The sequence below is a fragment of the Moschus berezovskii genome, chromosome 21 (assembly GCF_049115385.1).
Source record: "Moschus berezovskii isolate FMDL1 chromosome 21, NW_MosBer_1.0, whole genome shotgun sequence".
Taxonomy (NCBI): domain Eukaryota; kingdom Metazoa; phylum Chordata; class Mammalia; order Artiodactyla; family Moschidae; genus Moschus; species Moschus berezovskii.
The window spans coordinates 41,812,868-41,831,627 of record NC_142480.1 but is presented as its reverse complement, the minus strand read 5'-3'; the positions used below and the strand labels follow the sequence as shown (position 1 = coordinate 41,831,627).

The 18,760-nt window shown below is 44.0% G+C and overlaps 1 protein-coding gene across 1 annotated transcript in view; it reads right to left on the bottom strand.

Moving 5' to 3' along the window:
- The window catches only part of ENTREP2 (endosomal transmembrane epsin interactor 2), a 128,571-nt gene extending 111,700 nt beyond the window's left edge, over window positions 1–16,871 (bottom strand). Inside the window, exon 1 of the mRNA XM_088829568.1 lies at window positions 16,814–16,871. The gene's annotated coding sequence lies outside the window, so the exon portion shown is untranslated. The remainder of the gene's footprint in view (window positions 1–16,813) is intronic.
- Between the last annotated feature and the right edge of the window lie 1,889 nt (window positions 16,872–18,760).

Sequence of the window (18,760 nt, the reverse complement as noted above, 5' to 3'; positions counted from 1 at the left end):
CTAAATGCTTCCTGTTTTATAATTTGATATCTTTTCTTCTTACTGGTTCTAGTAGTCTGGAGGTTTTCAAGGATTTTCTATGTATAAAACCAACTATACTTCAGTTATGATGCATTTTAACATAAATTCCTACAATTTGCTATAGTTGTTTTTTTTTTTTTTGCCATCTGTGCTAATTAGTGAAACCGGTTTATAATTTTCTTTTTCTCTACATTCCTTGTCTAGTTTAGCTATTACATTAAACCAGATTAATAAAAATCACTTGACTAGTTTCCCCCTCTTTTTCTATTACTGTTTCTTAAAGGTTTGCTAATAATCACCTGTATCTAAGCCTGGCAACTGTCAGGGAACAGGGAGGTACTGAATTTCAATTCAAATCTTTAATGGCTATTACGTTATTTGGGTTTTCTATTTCTATTCCATTTCAACTTACATTGTTTTTGACTCTCTTTTATAAAAATTCGTCATTTCATCTAAGTTCTCAAATAGTTGGCATAAGATCGCTAATAATCATATAACGTCTAAAATCCCTATGTTACTGTTACATATTTTTTCCTCTGTTGCTCATGTTTCTTCTCTTTTTATCTCTTTCTATAAAATAACAGAGATTTGTGTACTTATAGCTCTTTTCAAAGAATTTTTTGGGTTTTCAACTGACTACTATTTCTTGGATATCAATTTCAATACTTTTCTTTTAACCTTATTCTTTTTGTGACCTTATGTTAATGAACAAATACAAACAGAAAATTTAAAACAAAGCCCAAATTTAGTAGAAGAAAGAAATTACAAAGATCTGAGTAGAAGTAAATGAAATTGAGACTAAAAAGACTACAGAGAAGATCGATGAAACCAAGAGCTGGTTCTTTGAAGAGATCAACAAAATTGACAAACCTTTAGCTGATTCACCAAGACAAAAGACAGGAATTTAAACCTATTTCTGGTGTTTGTACAGTTTGAATACCGAACTATGAAAAGAAAAAACAAACCTAGAATTTCCCTGCCCTCCAAAAAGTTTGCAATACTTAGTAACATTCAGTAAGAGATAAAGGAATTCATCAGAATTTCACTTATTTTACCAGCATGGGAAATTTTACTGTGACCCACATGCTGACCTGGGCACAGAGGATGTGTCAGGTAAAAGTTTAAAGTGACAGTTACATGACCAACAACACGAACAACAGCAAAGAACTGTAGTTTCTTCATTACTTATTATGTTCCAGGTACTGTTCTAAGTATTTCAGATGAAATTTATTCTTCAAATGGTCCCACAGGGAAGAAAGGGAGGTATTACTATCATAATCCCCATTTTACAGCTGGAATCCCTGCGAATGGAGATGGTAACAGCTAGCACGTGGCAGGTGTATAATGCAAACACTTATTAACAGCCATGAGCACATCAAGTAGAGAGTTCTAGTATCTTTCACAGGAGCCCTATTGTGTTTCTAACAGTTGCCAAAGCAGATCAGCTACTGTGATTACTTACATGGCTTTTTTCCCTGCTTACGGTATCACACTTCAAAGTCCTCTGGCTTGCAGAATGCCAACTTCCTCCTTCCTTGTGGTCTTTGCTGGCTGCCTTTTTCTTGTGGCCTGTCCTCTGTCATCCGTCCGATGTGTACTGTCAGCTCATTCATCATCTGACAGATTTACTAACTCACCCATCATCTCACCATTTACGAGCCTGTCCTCAGGTGCTCTTCCTCCACACCCCGGCTGCCACTCACCCTGATGTGCCTGCCGCCTGTCTCTGTCTGCCAGACAAACCGGGACTGTTCCTGAGAGCTGCGAGGATCTCATTTGTCAGATAATTTTCTTCTTTTTTCCTTATTAATTTGCCTTTGATTATTTCTGAGATTTTCTTCTTCTTGTTCCCCTGGGACAACCATTTTATTCATTTGTTTCTTATCACATGATACAATCCAGCCCTTGTCATTTGGAAGCTTTTCGGATTTTATTACTCAAAATACATAAGCATTGGAATTCTACCTTTTATTTCTATGAGACTAAACCCAGCTAGGTTTTGCCCCATGCAGAGTGACTCAGAATGTGCATGAAGATGACAGTTAAATTTAGCACGTACTCAGTACAGGCTCCCCAGGTGGCTCAGTGGTAAAGAACCTGCCTGCCACTGCAGGAGATTCGGGTTCAATCCTTGCTCCAGGAAGATCCCACATGGTACAGGGCAACTACTAAGCCTGTGCTCAGAGCCTGGAAACAACAACTACTGAAACCTGTGCACCCTAGAGACTGTGCTCTGAAACAAGAGAAGCCACTACAATGAGAAGCCCACACACCACAACTAGAGAGGAACTCCCGCTCTGTGCAACTCGAAAAAGGTCTGCCCAGCAACATGGGCCCAGTACAGCCAGAAATGAATAAATTAAAAAAATTGTTTAGAAAATTAGGCCTAGGAAATTCTAGAACAAATGGGAAACACAGCTGGACATCAACAGTAGTACAAATACTTTGGTAAAACCATTTGACGTCATTCCATGAAAATGAAAATACATCCCCTGACCAGTGCTTCCGCGTCCAGGCCCATACACCAGCAGAACCCTTGCCCACATATATGAGGAGATTGGTATTAAAACATTCACAGCAGCTCTATTCATAATAGCAAACAATTACGTCAATGCCCACTTGTTCACTAAAGGAGAACAGGCAAATATACTGTGACATGTTATATATTAACACGATAGAATACTGTACCATTAATTATCAAAATAATTCATCTAGAGCTGCACATGCAAACATGGATGACCTTACAATTCCACAACTGAAAGAAAGCAAGTCATAGATGAATACAGATTGTGATTCCACCTTTGTAAAGTTCCCAGGTGGCGCTAGTGGTAAGGAACCTGACTGCCAATGCAGGTTAGACGTAAGAGATTTGGGTTTGATCTCTGGGTCGGAAAGATCCCCTGGAGGAGGAAATAGCAACCATTCCAGTATTTTTGCCTGCAGAATCCCATGGACAGACTGGTAGGCTGCAGTCCATAGTGTCAGAGTTGGTGATGGACAGGGAGGCCTGGCGTGCTGTGATTCATGGGGTCACAAAGAGTCGGACACGACTGAGCGACTGAATTGAACTGAACTGAAAGCGACTTAGCACACATGCAAAATTCAAAAACAAATAGCAATAATATACTATTTAGGAACATGCACATATAGGGCAAAAGAATGATGAATGTGGAATCCCTACTCTGAAGAAAAGCAGGAGATTAAATGTGGGAGGCCCCAGCCTGGGCAACTCAGGTTTCTTATGTTCATTACAGTTATGTTTCACAGCTTCCCTCACATTCCATTGCATGGGTCATAAATTCATGTTTAATTACATTTAATACATTTTATTTATTAATAAATCAATGTTAATATTTAATAAATATCTCACCATTTAAATGGAAAAATATTTTAAATGCAACTGCCAGTAGAATAAAAAAAAGAGCTGTGGTCATGTATGGATGTGAGAGTTGGACTGTGAAGAAAGCTGATCGCCAAAGAATTGATGCTTTTGAACTGTGGTGTTGTCTTGAGAGTCCCTTGTACCACAAGGAGATCCAACCAGTCCATTCTAAGGGAGATCGATCCTGGGTGTTCATTGGAAGGACTGATGCTAAAGCTGAAACTCCAATACTTTGGCCACCTCATGCGACGAGTTGACTCACTGGAAAAGACTCTGATGCTGGGAAAAGTTGGGGGCGGGAGGAGAAGGGGACGACAGAGAATGAGATGGCTGGATGGCATCACCGACTCTGTGAACACGAGTTTGAGTGAACTCCGGGAGTTGGTGATGGACAGGGAGGCCTGGCGAGCTGTGATTCATGGGGTCGCGGAGAGTCGGACACGACTGAGTGACTGAACTGAATTGAACCTTTTAAATATTTGCATAAAGTAAACCACACTGAAAGCAGTATTTTTAGAAAAAACACAACTTAAAAATCAGGAGTACCAGCAAACATTTAAAAACAGAAAGATCAAAAGAATAACAAATAATTCACAAATAAATAAGAGATTTCACAATAAATAGTTACCCTCATTTAGGCAGACTGATCTCTATGAGTCATACCTAAAATAAAAAATGTCACAGAGAAATTAAAGTAAAAATGAAGGGAAAGATATCAGGTAAATTTGATCAAAAGGAAAATAACTTTGGTGCTTCAATTTTAGACGAAGCAGACTTCAAGAAAATAAAACATTAAATTGGGACAAGACTAGTTTATATTAGCAGATGCTGTGATCCACAAATAACGAACACTAGTATATTTAAGGGTATAAAATCCAAAGAGAGTTAGAAGTGATGGAAATAAGAAGCTGACAGAGACAGAGCTGTAGTGGAGGATATTCATGTGGATCATGAAGCAAATGGCTGTTTGTACACGAAGACGAGATGAGCCTGACAGTGGGTGAGGGGTGGGGGGAGACAGAGCTCGGGGTGTTTTTCAGTCGTGTCCCTGCATTTTTTAATTTTCCATGGCACAGCAGAGGGCAAAAGGCACCACTGAGACCTGTGTTTGGTGATGATGCCACACATATAAGACAGGTAGACAATTTCTTCCTAAAGTCAATCTCCAAGTAATCAATGCAACTGATAAAAACTTCTGTTAGTCATTAGATGATACTGCCTATACAGTGCTATTTGAAATCAATAGCAATCCATTTTTCTAACCAATTCTTGAACCACATAAAGTGAAGAGCAAAACAATTAAATTTGAAACCTCTAAGTCTTCTTCTCATTCCCAATCAGAATCTCTATATCTTAATACAAATTGAAACCTACAGCAATTTGATTCAACACACATAAAAATCGGTAAAATATAGGTGTTCTAATATTACCATCACTTACTGTAACCACATAAAATTATTCAGGGATCAGAGATAAAGTCCATGAGTAATATTCTTCATTAAAAGAGGCTGGACATTTGAAAGAAAATCTGATAACTAATAGCCTATGCGTAACAATTCTTTAAAGCTGGGTAAGTGGAGATACTTCCTCAGAATTGCATATTAAATTCACTTTCAATTAATGTGGTTCAGCGTTTTCTTCTTATGATTTGTATGCTTGGTAATACTTTTAAAATTAACTGTGCCTCCGACAGACACACCACATACTTCTCAGCCACCGTAATTTTTCTAACACTGTATCTTTATAACAGTAATTGCCTTCTTTCTGAAAGAATATGCGTTTGGAATGTAGTGACACTTCATTTATTACTTTCCTTATATTACAGCTACCTCAGCATATTAGATATTTTCCCCCTTAACGACATTTTTCTATTAGGAGACCATGAAGACCCCCGGGGCAGAGTAAGTCCATTAGGGAGGAGGCACTTCAGAGGCAGCAGGAATGTCTAACATGGACATCAGACAGTTCTTGTCAAGAAGGGACTGGACAGGACATCTTCCATTTCCTGTGAACTACAGATGCTTTTTTAAACATTTAAAAAATTTATTTCGTTGTTTGTGGCTGTGCTGGGTCTTCATTGCTGTGCGTGGCTTTTCTCTAGTTGCAGTGAGCAGGGCTACTCTCTAGTTGCAGTGGGTGGGCTTCTCATTGTGGCGGCTTAGGAGTACAGGCTCTAAGAGGAGCAGGCTTCAGGAGTTGTGGGGCTTAGTTGCCCCATGGCATATGGGATCTTCCTAGAGCAGGGATCGAACCCATGTCCCCTGTACTGCAAGGTGGATTCTTAACCACTGGACCACCAGGGAAGGTCCCAGAATCTAAACTTCTTGAAGACAAGACCATCACCTTGTGCTTCTTTGTGTCTGGCTCCTTGCTCAGTCTCCATGGCTTGCACGAGGTATTTTACTGCAACCACAGGCTCTGAGCCTCATCACTGGACGGTTCTGAGACCTCCTATGTGCTGACCACATCTCTTGTCCTGGACAGACATGATAAGGAATCAGCTACAAGTCAGAATCAGGTGACACATATAAAGGTCATCTCCTGAAGGTCACCATGGGACAAACTCTTCCGGAAACATCTTCAAACTGTGCTGGTCCAAAAGCTGGCCTACTAAGTGTCTTACCATAATCAAGACATTGACCGTGGTCTGAGGCTCCTGCTACCTACAACTCCCCTCAAGACATATTAATCACTGGATGTGGGTTACACTTCACTTCACTTCAGTCACTCAGTCATGTCAGACTCTTTGCGATGCATGAACTGCAGCATGTCAGGCCTCCCTGTCCATCACCAGCTCCTGGAGTTCACCCAAACCCATGTACACTGAGTTGGTGATGCCACTCAACCAACTCATCCTCTGTCGTTCCCTTCTCTTTCTGCCCTCAATCTTTCCCAGCATGAGTCTTTTCAAATGAGTCAGCTCTTCGCATGAGGTAGCCAAAGTATTGGAGTTTCAGCTTCAACATCAGTCCTTCCAATGAACACCCAGGACTGATCTCCTTTAGGATGGACTGGTTGGATCTCCTTGCAGTCCAAGGGACTCTCAAGAGTCTTCTAAACACAACAATTCAAAAGCATCAATTCTTTGGCACTCAGCTTTCTTCACAGTCCAGCTCTCACATCCATACATGACCATGGGAAAAACCATAGCCTTGACTAGATGGACCTTTGTTGACAAAGTAATGTCTCTGCTTTTTAATATGCTGTCTAGGTTGGTCATAACTTTCCTTCCAAGGAGTAAGCGCCTTTTAATTTCATGGCCGCAATCACCATCTGCAGTGATTTTGGAGCCCAGGAAAATAAAGTCAGCCACTGTTTCCACTGCTTCCCCATCTATTTGCCATGCGACTGGATGCCAAGATCTTAGTTTTCTGAATGTTGAGCTTTAAGCCAACTTTTTCACTTTCCTTTTTCACTTTCATCAAGAGGTTCTTTAGTTCTTCTTCACTTTCTGCCATAAGGGTGGTGTCATCTGCATATCTGAGGTTATTGATACTTCTCCCGGGAATCTTGATTCCAGCTTGTACTTCCTCCAACCCAGCGTTCCTCATGATGTACTCTGCATAGAAGTGAAATAAGCACGGTGACAATATACAACCTTGACGTACTCCTTTTCCTATTTGGAACCAGTCTGTTGTTCCATGTCCATTTCTAACTCTTGCTTCCTGACCTGCATACAGGTTTCTCAAGAGGAAGGTCAGGTGGTCTGGTAATCCCATTTCTTTCAGAATTTTCCAGAGTTTATTGTGATCCACATAGTCAAAGGCTTTGGCATAGTCAATAAAGCAGAAATAGATGTTTTTTTTTTAACTCTCTTGCTTTTTCAATGATCCATCGGGTGTTGGCAATTTGATCTCTGGTTCCTCTACCTTTCCTAAAACCAGCTTGAACATCTGGAATTTCACGGTTCACGTATTGCTGAAGCCTGGTTTGGAGAATTTTAGCATCACTTTACTAGCGTGTGAGATGAGTGCAATCGTGCAGTAGTTTGAGCATTCTTTGGCATTGCCTTTCTTTGGGATTGGAATGAAAACTGAGCTTTTCCAGTCCTATGGACACTGCTGAGTTTTCCAAATTTGCTGGCATATTGAGTGCAGCACTTTCACAGCATCATCTTTCAGGATTTGAACTAGCTCAACTGGAATTCCATCACCTCCACTAGCTTTGTTTCTAGTGATGCTTCCTAAGACCCACTTGACTTCACATTCCAGGATGTCTGGCTTTAGGTGAGTGATCACATAATCATGATTATCTGGGTCATGAATATCCAGTTACACGTGAAGATGGGTTACAATGGAGAAGGAAATGACAACCCATCCCAGTAGTCTTGCCTGGAGAATCCCATGGACAGAGGAGCCTGGCGGGCTACAGTCCACGGGATTGCAAAGACTCGGACACATCTGAAGTGACTGAAAATGCATGTAGCTTACAAGGAAACCACCCAAGCCATATGTTTTGTGTGTGTGTGTGTTCTTAGTTGCTAGGTCGTGTCTGACTCTTTGTGACCCCATGGACTATAGCCCACCAGGCTCCTCTGTCCAAGGGATTTCCCAGGCAAGAAACTGGAGTGGGCTGCCATTTCCTCCTCCAGGGGATCTTCCCAACCCAGGGATCAAACCTGCATCTCTTGTATTGCAGGCAGATTCTTTGTCTGCTGAGCCATTGTGGAAGCCCCCAGCCATAGGTAGAGATACACAGAAAGGGTCTAGGACTCCCTCCAAGGCAGGCACAGGAACCCCTGCAGATGGAACCTGCCCCCCACAAGGTCCTGAGCTCCCCAAAATGGCCCATGTCCTCAGAGCCCTTCCAACAAACCTGCTGCTCTCTGATCTCTGCCCTATTGGGAGAAAGTAACATTCCCAAGACTAGTAAGAGTTCACTCTTTCTGAGAAGATTCTCAACAGTCATTTGGAGGTAACAGCCAGGGAAAAGTCTATTATAGTTGTTTCCAGGTGCAGTTTGAAATGATGCATTTAATTCATTATGCTCTCAAGCATCCAAGTACTTTATTAGGTATCTCTGCCTACCTTGTTTCTAATCTTCCTATCCAAGCTAACTGTCTCTTTCAAAAAGTAAGCTTTATTACACTTTTAATTAAGAATGTGTCTGATGCATTTCTCCAAGGAAGACATACTGATGGCCAATAGGTGCATAAAAAGATGGTTAACATTGCTAACTATTAGAGAAATGCAAATCAAAACTGCAATGAGGTATTACTTCACATCAGTCAGAATGGTAGTCACTAAAAAGTCTACAAATAACAAATGCTGGAGAGGGTGTGGAGAAAAGGGAACCTTCCTACACTGTTGGTGGGAATGCAAATTGCTGCAGCCACTATGGAGAACAGTATGGAGATTCTTTAAAAAGCTAAAAATAGAGCTACCATATGATCTAGCAATCCCATTCCTGGGCAAATATATAGACAAACTATAATTCAAAAAATACATGTGCCCTAATGTTCACAGCAGCTCTATTTACAACAGTCAACACATGGAAGCAATCTAAGTGCCCATTACCAGATGAATTGATAAAGAAGATGTGGTGTATATACACAATGAAACACTACTCGGCCATTAAAAAGAATGAAATAATGCCGTTTGCAGCAACATGGATACAACTAGAGATTGTCATACTAAATAAAGTAAGTCAGACAGAGAAAGATGGTATCACCACATGGTATCACCTATATGTGGAATCTAAAACAGGACACAAACGAAACTTTCTACAAAATAAAAAGAGACTCACAGGCACGGAGAGCAGACCTGCGGTTGCTAAGGGAGAGGACCACGGGGGAGAGAAGGATTGGGAGTTTGGGATTAGCAGATGCAAACTATTATATCTAGAATGGATAACAACAAGGCCCTACCGTATAGTACAGGGAACTATATTCTATTAATATATCCTGTGATAAACCATAATTTAAAAAAAGAACGTATCTGATGGATCAAAATAATTTACACCAGAATGTGATTTCAGGCAAATATGGGCACAATAAAGGACAGAAATGGTATGGACCTAACAGAAGTAGAAGATATTAAGAAGGGATGGCAAAAATACATGAGAACTATACAAAGAAAGATCTTAATGTCTCAGATAACCATGATGGTATGATCACTCACCTAGAGCCAGACATCCTGGAGTGCAAAGTCAGGGTGAACTTAGGAAGCATCACTAGAAACAAAGGTAGTGGAGATGATGGAATTCCAATTGAGTTGTTTAGAATCCTAGAAGATGATGCTGTGAAAGTGCTGCACTCAATATGCCAGCAAATTTGGAAAACTCAGAAGTGGCCACAGGACTGGAAAAGGTCAGTTTTCATTCCAATCCCAAAGAAAGGCAACACCCAAGAATTTTCAAACTACCACACAACTGCACTCATCTCACACGCTAGCAAAGTCATGCTCAAAATTCTCCAAGCCAGGCTTCAACAGTACATGAACCAAGAACTTCCAGATGTTCAAGTTGGATTTAGAAAAGGCAGAGGAACCAGAGATCAAATTGCCAACACCCACTGGATCACAGAAAAAGCAAAAAAATTGCAGAAAAACATCTACATCTGCTTCACTGACTATGCTAAAGCCTTGACTGTGTGGATCACAACAAACTGTGGAAAATTCTTCAAGAGATGAATTACCAGACCACCTTACCTGCCTCCTGAAAAATCTGTATGCAGGCCAAGAAGCAACAGTTAGAACCGGACATGGAACAACAGACTGGTTCAAAACTGGGAAAGAAGTACATCAAGACTGTATATCAGAAAAAAAAAGAAAGAAAGACTGTATATTGTTACCCTGCTTAACTTATATTTGCAGAGTACATCATGCAAAATGCCAGGCTGGATGAATCACAAGCTGGAATCAAGATTTCTGGGGGAAATATCAATTACCTCAGATATGCAGATGATACCACCCTTAATGGCAGAAAGCAAAGAGGAACTAAAGAGCCTTGTGATGAAAGTGATAGAAGAGAGTGAAAAGGCTGGCTTAAAACTCAACATTCAAAAAACAAGGATCATGGCATCCAGTCCCGTCTGTTGAGTCACTCAGTTGTGTCCAACTCTTTGTGACCCCATGGACCGCAGCACACCAGGCTTCCCTTCCATCACCAACTCCTGGAGCTTGCTCAAACTCATGTCCATCAAGTTGGCGATGCTATCCAACAATCTCCTCCTCTGTCATCCCCTTCTCCTCCTGCCTTCAATCTTTCCCAGCATCCGGGTCTTTTCCAATGAATCAGTTCTTCACATCAGGGGGCCAAAATATTGAGTATTCAGGACTGATTTCCTTTAGGATTGACTGGTTGGATCTCCTTGCAGTCCAAGGGACTCTCAAGAGTCTTCTCCAACACCACAGTCCCATCACTTCGTGGCAAATAAATGGGGAAACCATGAAAACAGTGAGAGACTTTACTTTCTTGGGCCTGGAATATTAAAAAACAGAAACATTACTTTGCTGACAAAGGTCCATCTAGTCAAAGCTATGGTTATTCCAGTAGTCATGTATGGATGTGAGAGTTGGACCATAAGAAAGCTGACCACTGAAGAATTAATGCTTTTGAACTGTGGTGTTGGAGAAGACTCTTGATCTCATGATCTCAACTTGAGAGTTCCTTGGACTGCAAGGAAATCAAATCAGTCACCCTAAAGGAAAGCAGTCCTGAATATTCACTGGAAGAACTGATGCTAAAGCTGAAGCTCCAATACTTTGGCCACCTGATGCAAAGAACTGACTCATTGGAAAAAACCCTGATGCTGGGAAAGACTGAAGGCAGAAGGGTACGACAGTGGGTAAGATGGTTGGATGGCCTCACTGACTTGATGGACATGAGTTTAAGCAAGCTCTGGGAGTTGGTGATGGACAGGGAATCCTGGTGTGCTGCAGTCCATGGGGTCACAAAGAGTTGGACATGACTGAGTGACTGAACTGAAGAAGTGATTTAAACAAATGTCATGTTTTAATAAAAATGATTTTTTTGCAATGACCATTTCTAATTTCACTTGGCCTTGAGTGGTTTCATTATATTATGCTATAATTTAATTAGTTCACTTCAGTCTCAGCTTTCTGGTTAGACTTATCTTCCCCTGATTAAATTTAATACCATCAATAAATTTAAAGACAAGTGTGCTAGTCTATTTTCATAAACAAGATGGGGGCTTTAGATTCTTCAGCTGCTTTATTAGCAGAGTAAGATACTGCTTCATAAATATGGGTATACCCTACTTCCTCTTGTCCTCAGCACCAACGAACGAAGGCTTCATCTTTAATGTGACTGAGCAAAATACATTCTCCTGACTGTATTCAAAAGGTCATGATCTTGACTGTGAGAAAGCCCCAAAGTGAATTTATAGCGAATTTTCTGAATGAATGATGACTCCAAATACATTTATATTAAACACGTTAACCTTTAACTCATCTACATTTTTAAATAGCATATTAAAGTTATATTTGTGCTCAATTCAATGGGCTTGAAAGAAAGCCCTACAGGCTTCCTATAATTCATATTAAAGGTTAAAGTGATTCATACATTTTTTTCCCCACAAAATATGGCCAAACATACAAATCTGCAGTGAGCCCAGGACTGAATTTCTGATGGGCACAGCAGGAAATTTTTCCTAGTATAAAAATTGAAAGATACTTTAAAAAAGAAGCTAACATATTTTAAGCTTCCCTTCACTGGAAAATGATCACCATAGCAATGAAGTGAGAGAGAGAAATCCTCATGCCGGTTGAAGCTCATTCATCATCCACTTCCAATTCCTTGGTATTTGCATGTTTTGAGACAAGCAGTGAGGTCAGAGCAGGGTCCGAGGAGTCAAGCTCACAGAGCTCCTGGAGGCTCTGCCTCTCAGACTGATCCCTAATCTAGTAATATACATTCCTACTGGGGCTGAAACAATTTAGCAATAAAGCTAAATCATTATCAGAGTAGATTAAAAGCTAGACTCCTCAACCACTGTAACGTAAAATGTAAACAGTAAAAAACACATCAGTCTAGATATGGCACTCATATTCCTACAGATTATTAGTTTTCAAAATATGTCTAATTTACTTTTAAGAACTGTACTAAAGTGTAATTTGTTACTTATAAAAACAAAAGTCTAAAAATGTTTTTAACCCATGGTTATTAGCTTCTCAATAGTATTAGTTATTACAAACAAACTAGTGGCCAGGTCAATACTACCCACTCAAGCTCTTTTTTTATTAAGTATATAGCACTCCCCTCTTATCTGAAAGAAATACATCTCAAGACCTCAGGTAGACACCTGATATGGCAGACAGTACCAAATCCTATATATAACACTATGCCTGCATGTGTGCTAATTCACTTCAGTCATGTCTGACTCTTTGCGACCCCATGGACTGTAGCCCTCCGGGCTCTTCTGTTCATGGGATCTCCAGGCAAGACTACTAGAGTGGGTTGCCATGCCCTCCTCCAGGGGATCTTCCTGATCCAGGGATTGAACCTGCCTGCACTGCAGGCGGATTCTTTACCATTGAGCCACCAGGGAAGCCCATATATCACTATACACTTGTGATAAAGCTTACTTTAAAAGTCAAGCATGGTAAGAGGTTAACAATAATAACTAATAATAAAATGGAATAATTAAATTAATGTACTATAATAAAATTTATGTGACTGTCGTCTCTCTCGAATGTCTTACTGTGCAAATTTAATGCCTTTTCCTTCTTAGCTAAGCACTCATCATGCACTGTGGCCAAAACTTTTGCAGTTTGAGGTGTGATAGCAAAAGTAGCATGAATTTCTCTTTCCTTCTTCACAATTTCACAGATAGAACATGATCTGTTCTTACTGTGGATCTTGGCAAATTTGGCAGACGCTTTTTCTTTCCTTAAGAAGTCTAGCACTTTTACCTTTTCACTTAAAAGAAGCAATTTATGGCTTCTCTCTGGAGTATCCAATTGTTGGCATCACTACTCTTGAGCTTTGGGACCAACATTAAGTAAAATGGTCACCGCTCCAGGGTCACTGTAACACAGCACCGACATACCATGACAGTCCATATGATAACCCAGACAGCTGCAGAGTGATGGACGGGTGAGATTGGCTGGACAAACGGATGATTCACATCCCAAGGGCAAGGCTCGGGATTTCATCACCATAGTCAGAACACCTTGAAATTGGAAACTTCTGAATTGTTTCTTTCTGGAATCTAATATCTTTGACTGCAGTTGAGGATGGGTAATTGAAACCATGTAAAGTGGGACAGTGGATGGGGGCGGGATGGGGGGGCTCCTATAATTCCTGTGATTATGTGTGAGACTGTTTCCAGTATTGATATATAAGCAATCACAAGACATAGCACTGAATCTCTGAAAAAATGAGCTAATCAGAGCTATATAATCTGAATCCTAATTGGCATCTAGCACAATGAGAAACCTTTTATGGAAGGATGTAAGGAAGACAATTATCTCAATCATAGGAGACACTCATCATATTGAAAAAAACGAATGTGGAAAAAAGCCGTGTGAACACACACACACTACTGGTGAAGCACCCGTGAGGCATCGGTCTTTGGAAAAGGCTCCTAGAAGATGCAATGGCAGAAAGTCACAACGTCTTCCTCTCCCCACATAACAGGCACCAGCTGGGAAGAGCGGACTCCTTCCCACCCCATCAGCCAGCCTGCTGCCCCCGCCCAGCCTTTTCCCCAACAGAAGCCCCCTACTCCCCGCAGCACATCAGTTACTCCAGGGGCTGGCTGGAGGGCAGAAGAGAGGGTAAGCAGATTATTACCTTTGTGGTGATGGATGGAAACTAGGTTGTTGGTGACTGGCACATTGCAATGTACATGGAAGTACAAATATAGAGTTCACATGAAACTTATATGATGCTATAAACCAATGTCACCTTGATAAAAATAAATCTTAAAAAAAAATGAATCATTTAAATCAAGCCTTCAGGATTTTTGAGCTGAGACTTAAAGGCACTTACCTTTCTAAGTCTTCTTTTTTTTCTGGAAGATGGGGATAAAAACAGTATCGTACTCACAGGGACACTGTGTGGACAAGCTCGGGTATCCCTCCCATGCAGGGCTTAGCACGTAGGAAATGCCTGGTACGTGGTCCCTGTTAACAGTATTTTAAGGATGGGCCTTACATGTCGTGGAGCACAATGAGGGGCTTGAATTCAGATGCTTGGAGGAGGGGAACCCCCACATCCTGGGGGGAAGGAGGGCTTCCAAGGGGTAGCAACGAGCAAGTCCTTATGAGTGGCCCGGCAGAGGCCAGAGGGGTCTGGGAGGAAGTGTCAGTTGGAGACCACACACAGGAAAGCCCAGAGGGTCCAGGTGTCGGGGTGAGGCTGGGCAGGGAGGAGGGCTAAGATCACATCAATGCTCATAGTTCAGAGAGTGAGTTTTTTTGCTAATAAATAAAGAGATTTCATCGCCCTGGGCAACAGATAGACGAGTGTTCTTATAGCAGAGACAGTACGCTCTCCACCGAGACTCCGCCCTCCCTCCACGTCACGGGTGCCTCTGGGAGAGACCTGTGCAGGGAGGGACCATCTTTTTCAGCTTCCTCCCCAGCCAGATGCCCCCTGGGCTCTGTGACAAGCCTCCCCTCCCCCGCCACACCCCCATAGTGTGCCATGCAAACATGAGTGTCCCTTTCAGGCCACGGAAATCAAGAAGCACATGGTTCTCTGTCATCCTCTCCCCTTCACTGAAATGCAGGGGACTCCATAGGTCTGGAGAGTGTAGGGCCCCTGGCAGAAACAAGTTGGGTCTCTGAATCACTGTGTGGGAGAAAAAAACTGCTGCTTGGGAGGCACCTCCGGACAGGAGCAGGAGGTAGATGTGCATGGCGTTAAGACACTGAAAGTCTGGGGTCTGTGACAGCAGCTGGTACCACCCTAATCCAATCCCTTATGTCCTTGAGTTGGTGAAGCAGTCAAACTAGGGGCGTCTTCCTTCCTCCTTAGCTACCTGGAGAGCAGCTGGACCCACAAGGCTGTGGAGCCAGCATCTGGAAGGTTCAGTTGTGGCTGCTGCCACTAGGGCCGCCCTCCTGGGATGAGGCCCCCAGACCCACCCTATTGCTGCTGACCTGCACCTAGGACATACCCCAGCCATCTGCACAAGGAGTCCTGACCACTCAGGAGCCCACAGCATGTGCATCCTTCACGGTGAGATGCCCAGTCCTGTGAGAAGCTCTGTCCCCAGGCGGGGCTGAGGCAAGCGTGAGGGTGGTGATGGGGTAGGATGGGCCTTTCTCCCATCCCCCACGCCCACCTGAAGGAGGCCAGCTTTTCCTCTGTTCAGAGGCCAGGCGGAGGGTTTGCTCTGTTCATACAAAGGGGACTGGTCAGAAGGGCTGGGCAGTCTGTCCCTGTGTCCCTGAAGGGGACTCACAGCACGGCCCCCTGACCCAGTGTCTGCCGCCACCTCCCTTTGCACAAAAGCATTAGCATCTCGATATATAAGCTGAGACTGACTTGAAAATAATCCAGCAACAGGCCTGGATGAAACAGGACCAGCCAGTGTCAATGCTGTTGAGATGGACTGGGGTCCTTATATAGTCTCTCTACTTGGGTGCATATCTGAAAATGTCAAAATAAAAATTTAAGGGAAATTTCTCGATATTCTGTAGGAGAGGAGACCCCCAGAAGGAAAGCACCCCTCCCTCCCAACGCCTTTTCAGGATGTGATTAATGGTTCCTCTCACGGAGGAGGAGGTGTTTACAAAGACAAGATTTGTGGGCTTTTTTTCTATTTCCATTAATATTTAGTACATGTCATTATCTCCAAGTCTAATCACTTAAAGAAGAGATTTTAAATAATTGATTACTACAAAAGAGGAGACCGTCTTTTTCACGATCCATCAAAAGCCGGAAAACCTCTTTGCTTAGTCCTGATGTGGACACATAAATACATTAATGTGCACACCGAGAAGCACACACACACAGATCAATAGACACAAATTCGCTCTGGGTACTTTTCAGAGGGAAAAACCTTCATCCTTGTCCCACCTCCGGTGTAGCACGCCCCCTCCCCAGCACAAGGCCCCAGCCCCCTTGAGACAGGGCTCCAGGGGCACCACTTTCTTCCTTCTTTCATTCAAAGGAACACCTATGCAAATAAATATGATCACCAGGTAAAGTTTCACAATCACCAAGACATGCAGAAAGGTAACATTTCTGGAACTCGGATGAGCTATGTCTGGCCATGTGATCACACTTATGTGTGTGAGTGTGTTTACCTGTTTAGAGACAACACCTGTGTCCGCACTCTTTAAAATGCCCGTGTTGGTGACATGTCCTACAAGAGGGCCCGACAACACAGACAAACAAGAAGAGGACAGCCCATGAGCGAGCACCTGCAGAGGCGGGAAGCTGATGACTTGAAAGCACTCATGGCTCCGGGGCCACATGAGACAAGGTGCCACTTACCACGAGGGACAGGGGCCGCTTCCAGGAGACAACGCCGATGAGGCCTGATAGCAGCACCTGGAAGAGAGAGCAGGCCGTGAGGAGCCACCAGGACTTGTCTGGAGCACAGCGCAGGCAGAGCAGTCACGGTGGAGGGTTTGTCCCTCCTACAGTCATGCCTGAGGCCACTGCTCAGGGCTGGAGGTGACTGGCTCACAGGGATGTCGAGAGAAGACAGGCTTTCTGATCGAGCCTCCCCAGCCTTCTCCCCAAGTCCTGAGAGACATGTGCCATGTGATTCAGCATCACACAGGGCACCGGACACACTGCTTTGGGGATGGTGGTGATGTCCCCACTCTCTGGTCACTTGCCACCCACATGGAAGCCTGCAGGCCCCTCTGCCCTCCATCACCTGGGTCCCTGCCCCTGAAGGGGCCTCTTCTTCACTTCTGCCCACCCAGGAGACTCCCACACTTCACACCCTGGCTCTGAGCTGCCTGCCCCTGGCCCCGCCCGTTCTCTGGCCCCCTGACCCACCAAGCATGTCCCCGCAGGACATCCCCCGCAGCCCTCCGTCCACCCAGGCTCCCCTATGTCTGCTGTCTCTCAGGAGAACCATCCTCAGCTCCTGGCCCACCTTTCTCCTGGGCTGACCCCCAGACCCCCATTAGACCCACGCTTCCTGCTGTCCACATTCCCAGTCTCCTTATGTCCAGGAAAGGCCACCAGATCATGGAGACACAGCTGCTCCTCACCCACTGCAATCTGCCTTCAGGGGGGTCACCAAATGGGACAGATGGGCCGTCCCTCCTTGACTTTCCACGGAGGGCCTGGGCCAGGCTGGAGTGGCCAGGGTGCACTTGCCCCCTAGAATTCCAAAAGGACTGAGCCACAGGCTCGGAGGAGAACACGCAACTGAATGGACCCACAAGGTCCCATTGTTGACAGAGCCCAGTTCACCCCAGGCACCTCGGCACAGAGCAGAACCAAATCTCATGTCCAGTAGCCTCCAGCCATCCACGCTGGTCTCAGACGTCCAGCAACACCCAGACCAGTGGTCTCACATGAAAAACATTAAACCTTAACCACACACACAGATAAGGATGAACTGAAGAGCTTCAGCGTGCACTGCTCCCAAGCCTGTCATATCTGCCTCCTCTCTGCAGTGCACATGCCGCTTCCACACACAGCCCATGCTGCAAACATTACCGAGAGCCGTGTTCCCGCCTCTGAACCTCCTCACTCCGTGATGCCCCAGCCCAGCCCCCTCCATCACAGAACTGCTGGCTGCTGTCCCCCAGGCTCTCCCAGGCCAGGTCTCCATCACGCCTCTCCACGTGCCTCTGAAGCCGCTCACGTCCCTTCTCGCCACACACTCCACCTCTCAGAACCTGCTCTGGTGCCCAATGCGTCCTCCTCCATGGACACACGACTCCCCCAGGTCAAGTTCTGATGGTAAGCTGGCATTCCTCCTAAGGACATGCTGCTGAGACTCACTGTCACTCTATGCCCGAGAGTGCAGACCCTGACCTCTTGTCTCCACCTCCAACCTTCCTCTGGAGGGTCCACGTTTCTGCCAACCCCGCCATCCTCATCTGAGCCATCGTGCGTTCAGGACCCGCTGTCCTGAGGCTGGGTCTGCTCTTCCTCTCAACACCTCTTCCCTCTGCCTGCGCTGGCTCTCAGGATTCACCTACCTGGATGGGGGCACTCCACCACTTACCTACCTCTGCCCCCTACTCACTGGAACCTTGCTGGATGTCTTTACCAGGTGTATGTCACCTTCCTGACTGGACCAGATAATCCCACACAGTCCGGTCCCTGATTCCCCACAATCACTGCCCAAAAGGACTCTCCACTCCTGTCCTGGCCATTGTGGGCACCAAAATCACAGCATTTCTCAAAGAGAACCCCTGTGGGCTATCTCCCCTTCACACTCAGCACTCCCCTCCTGTCAGTAAGGTATGC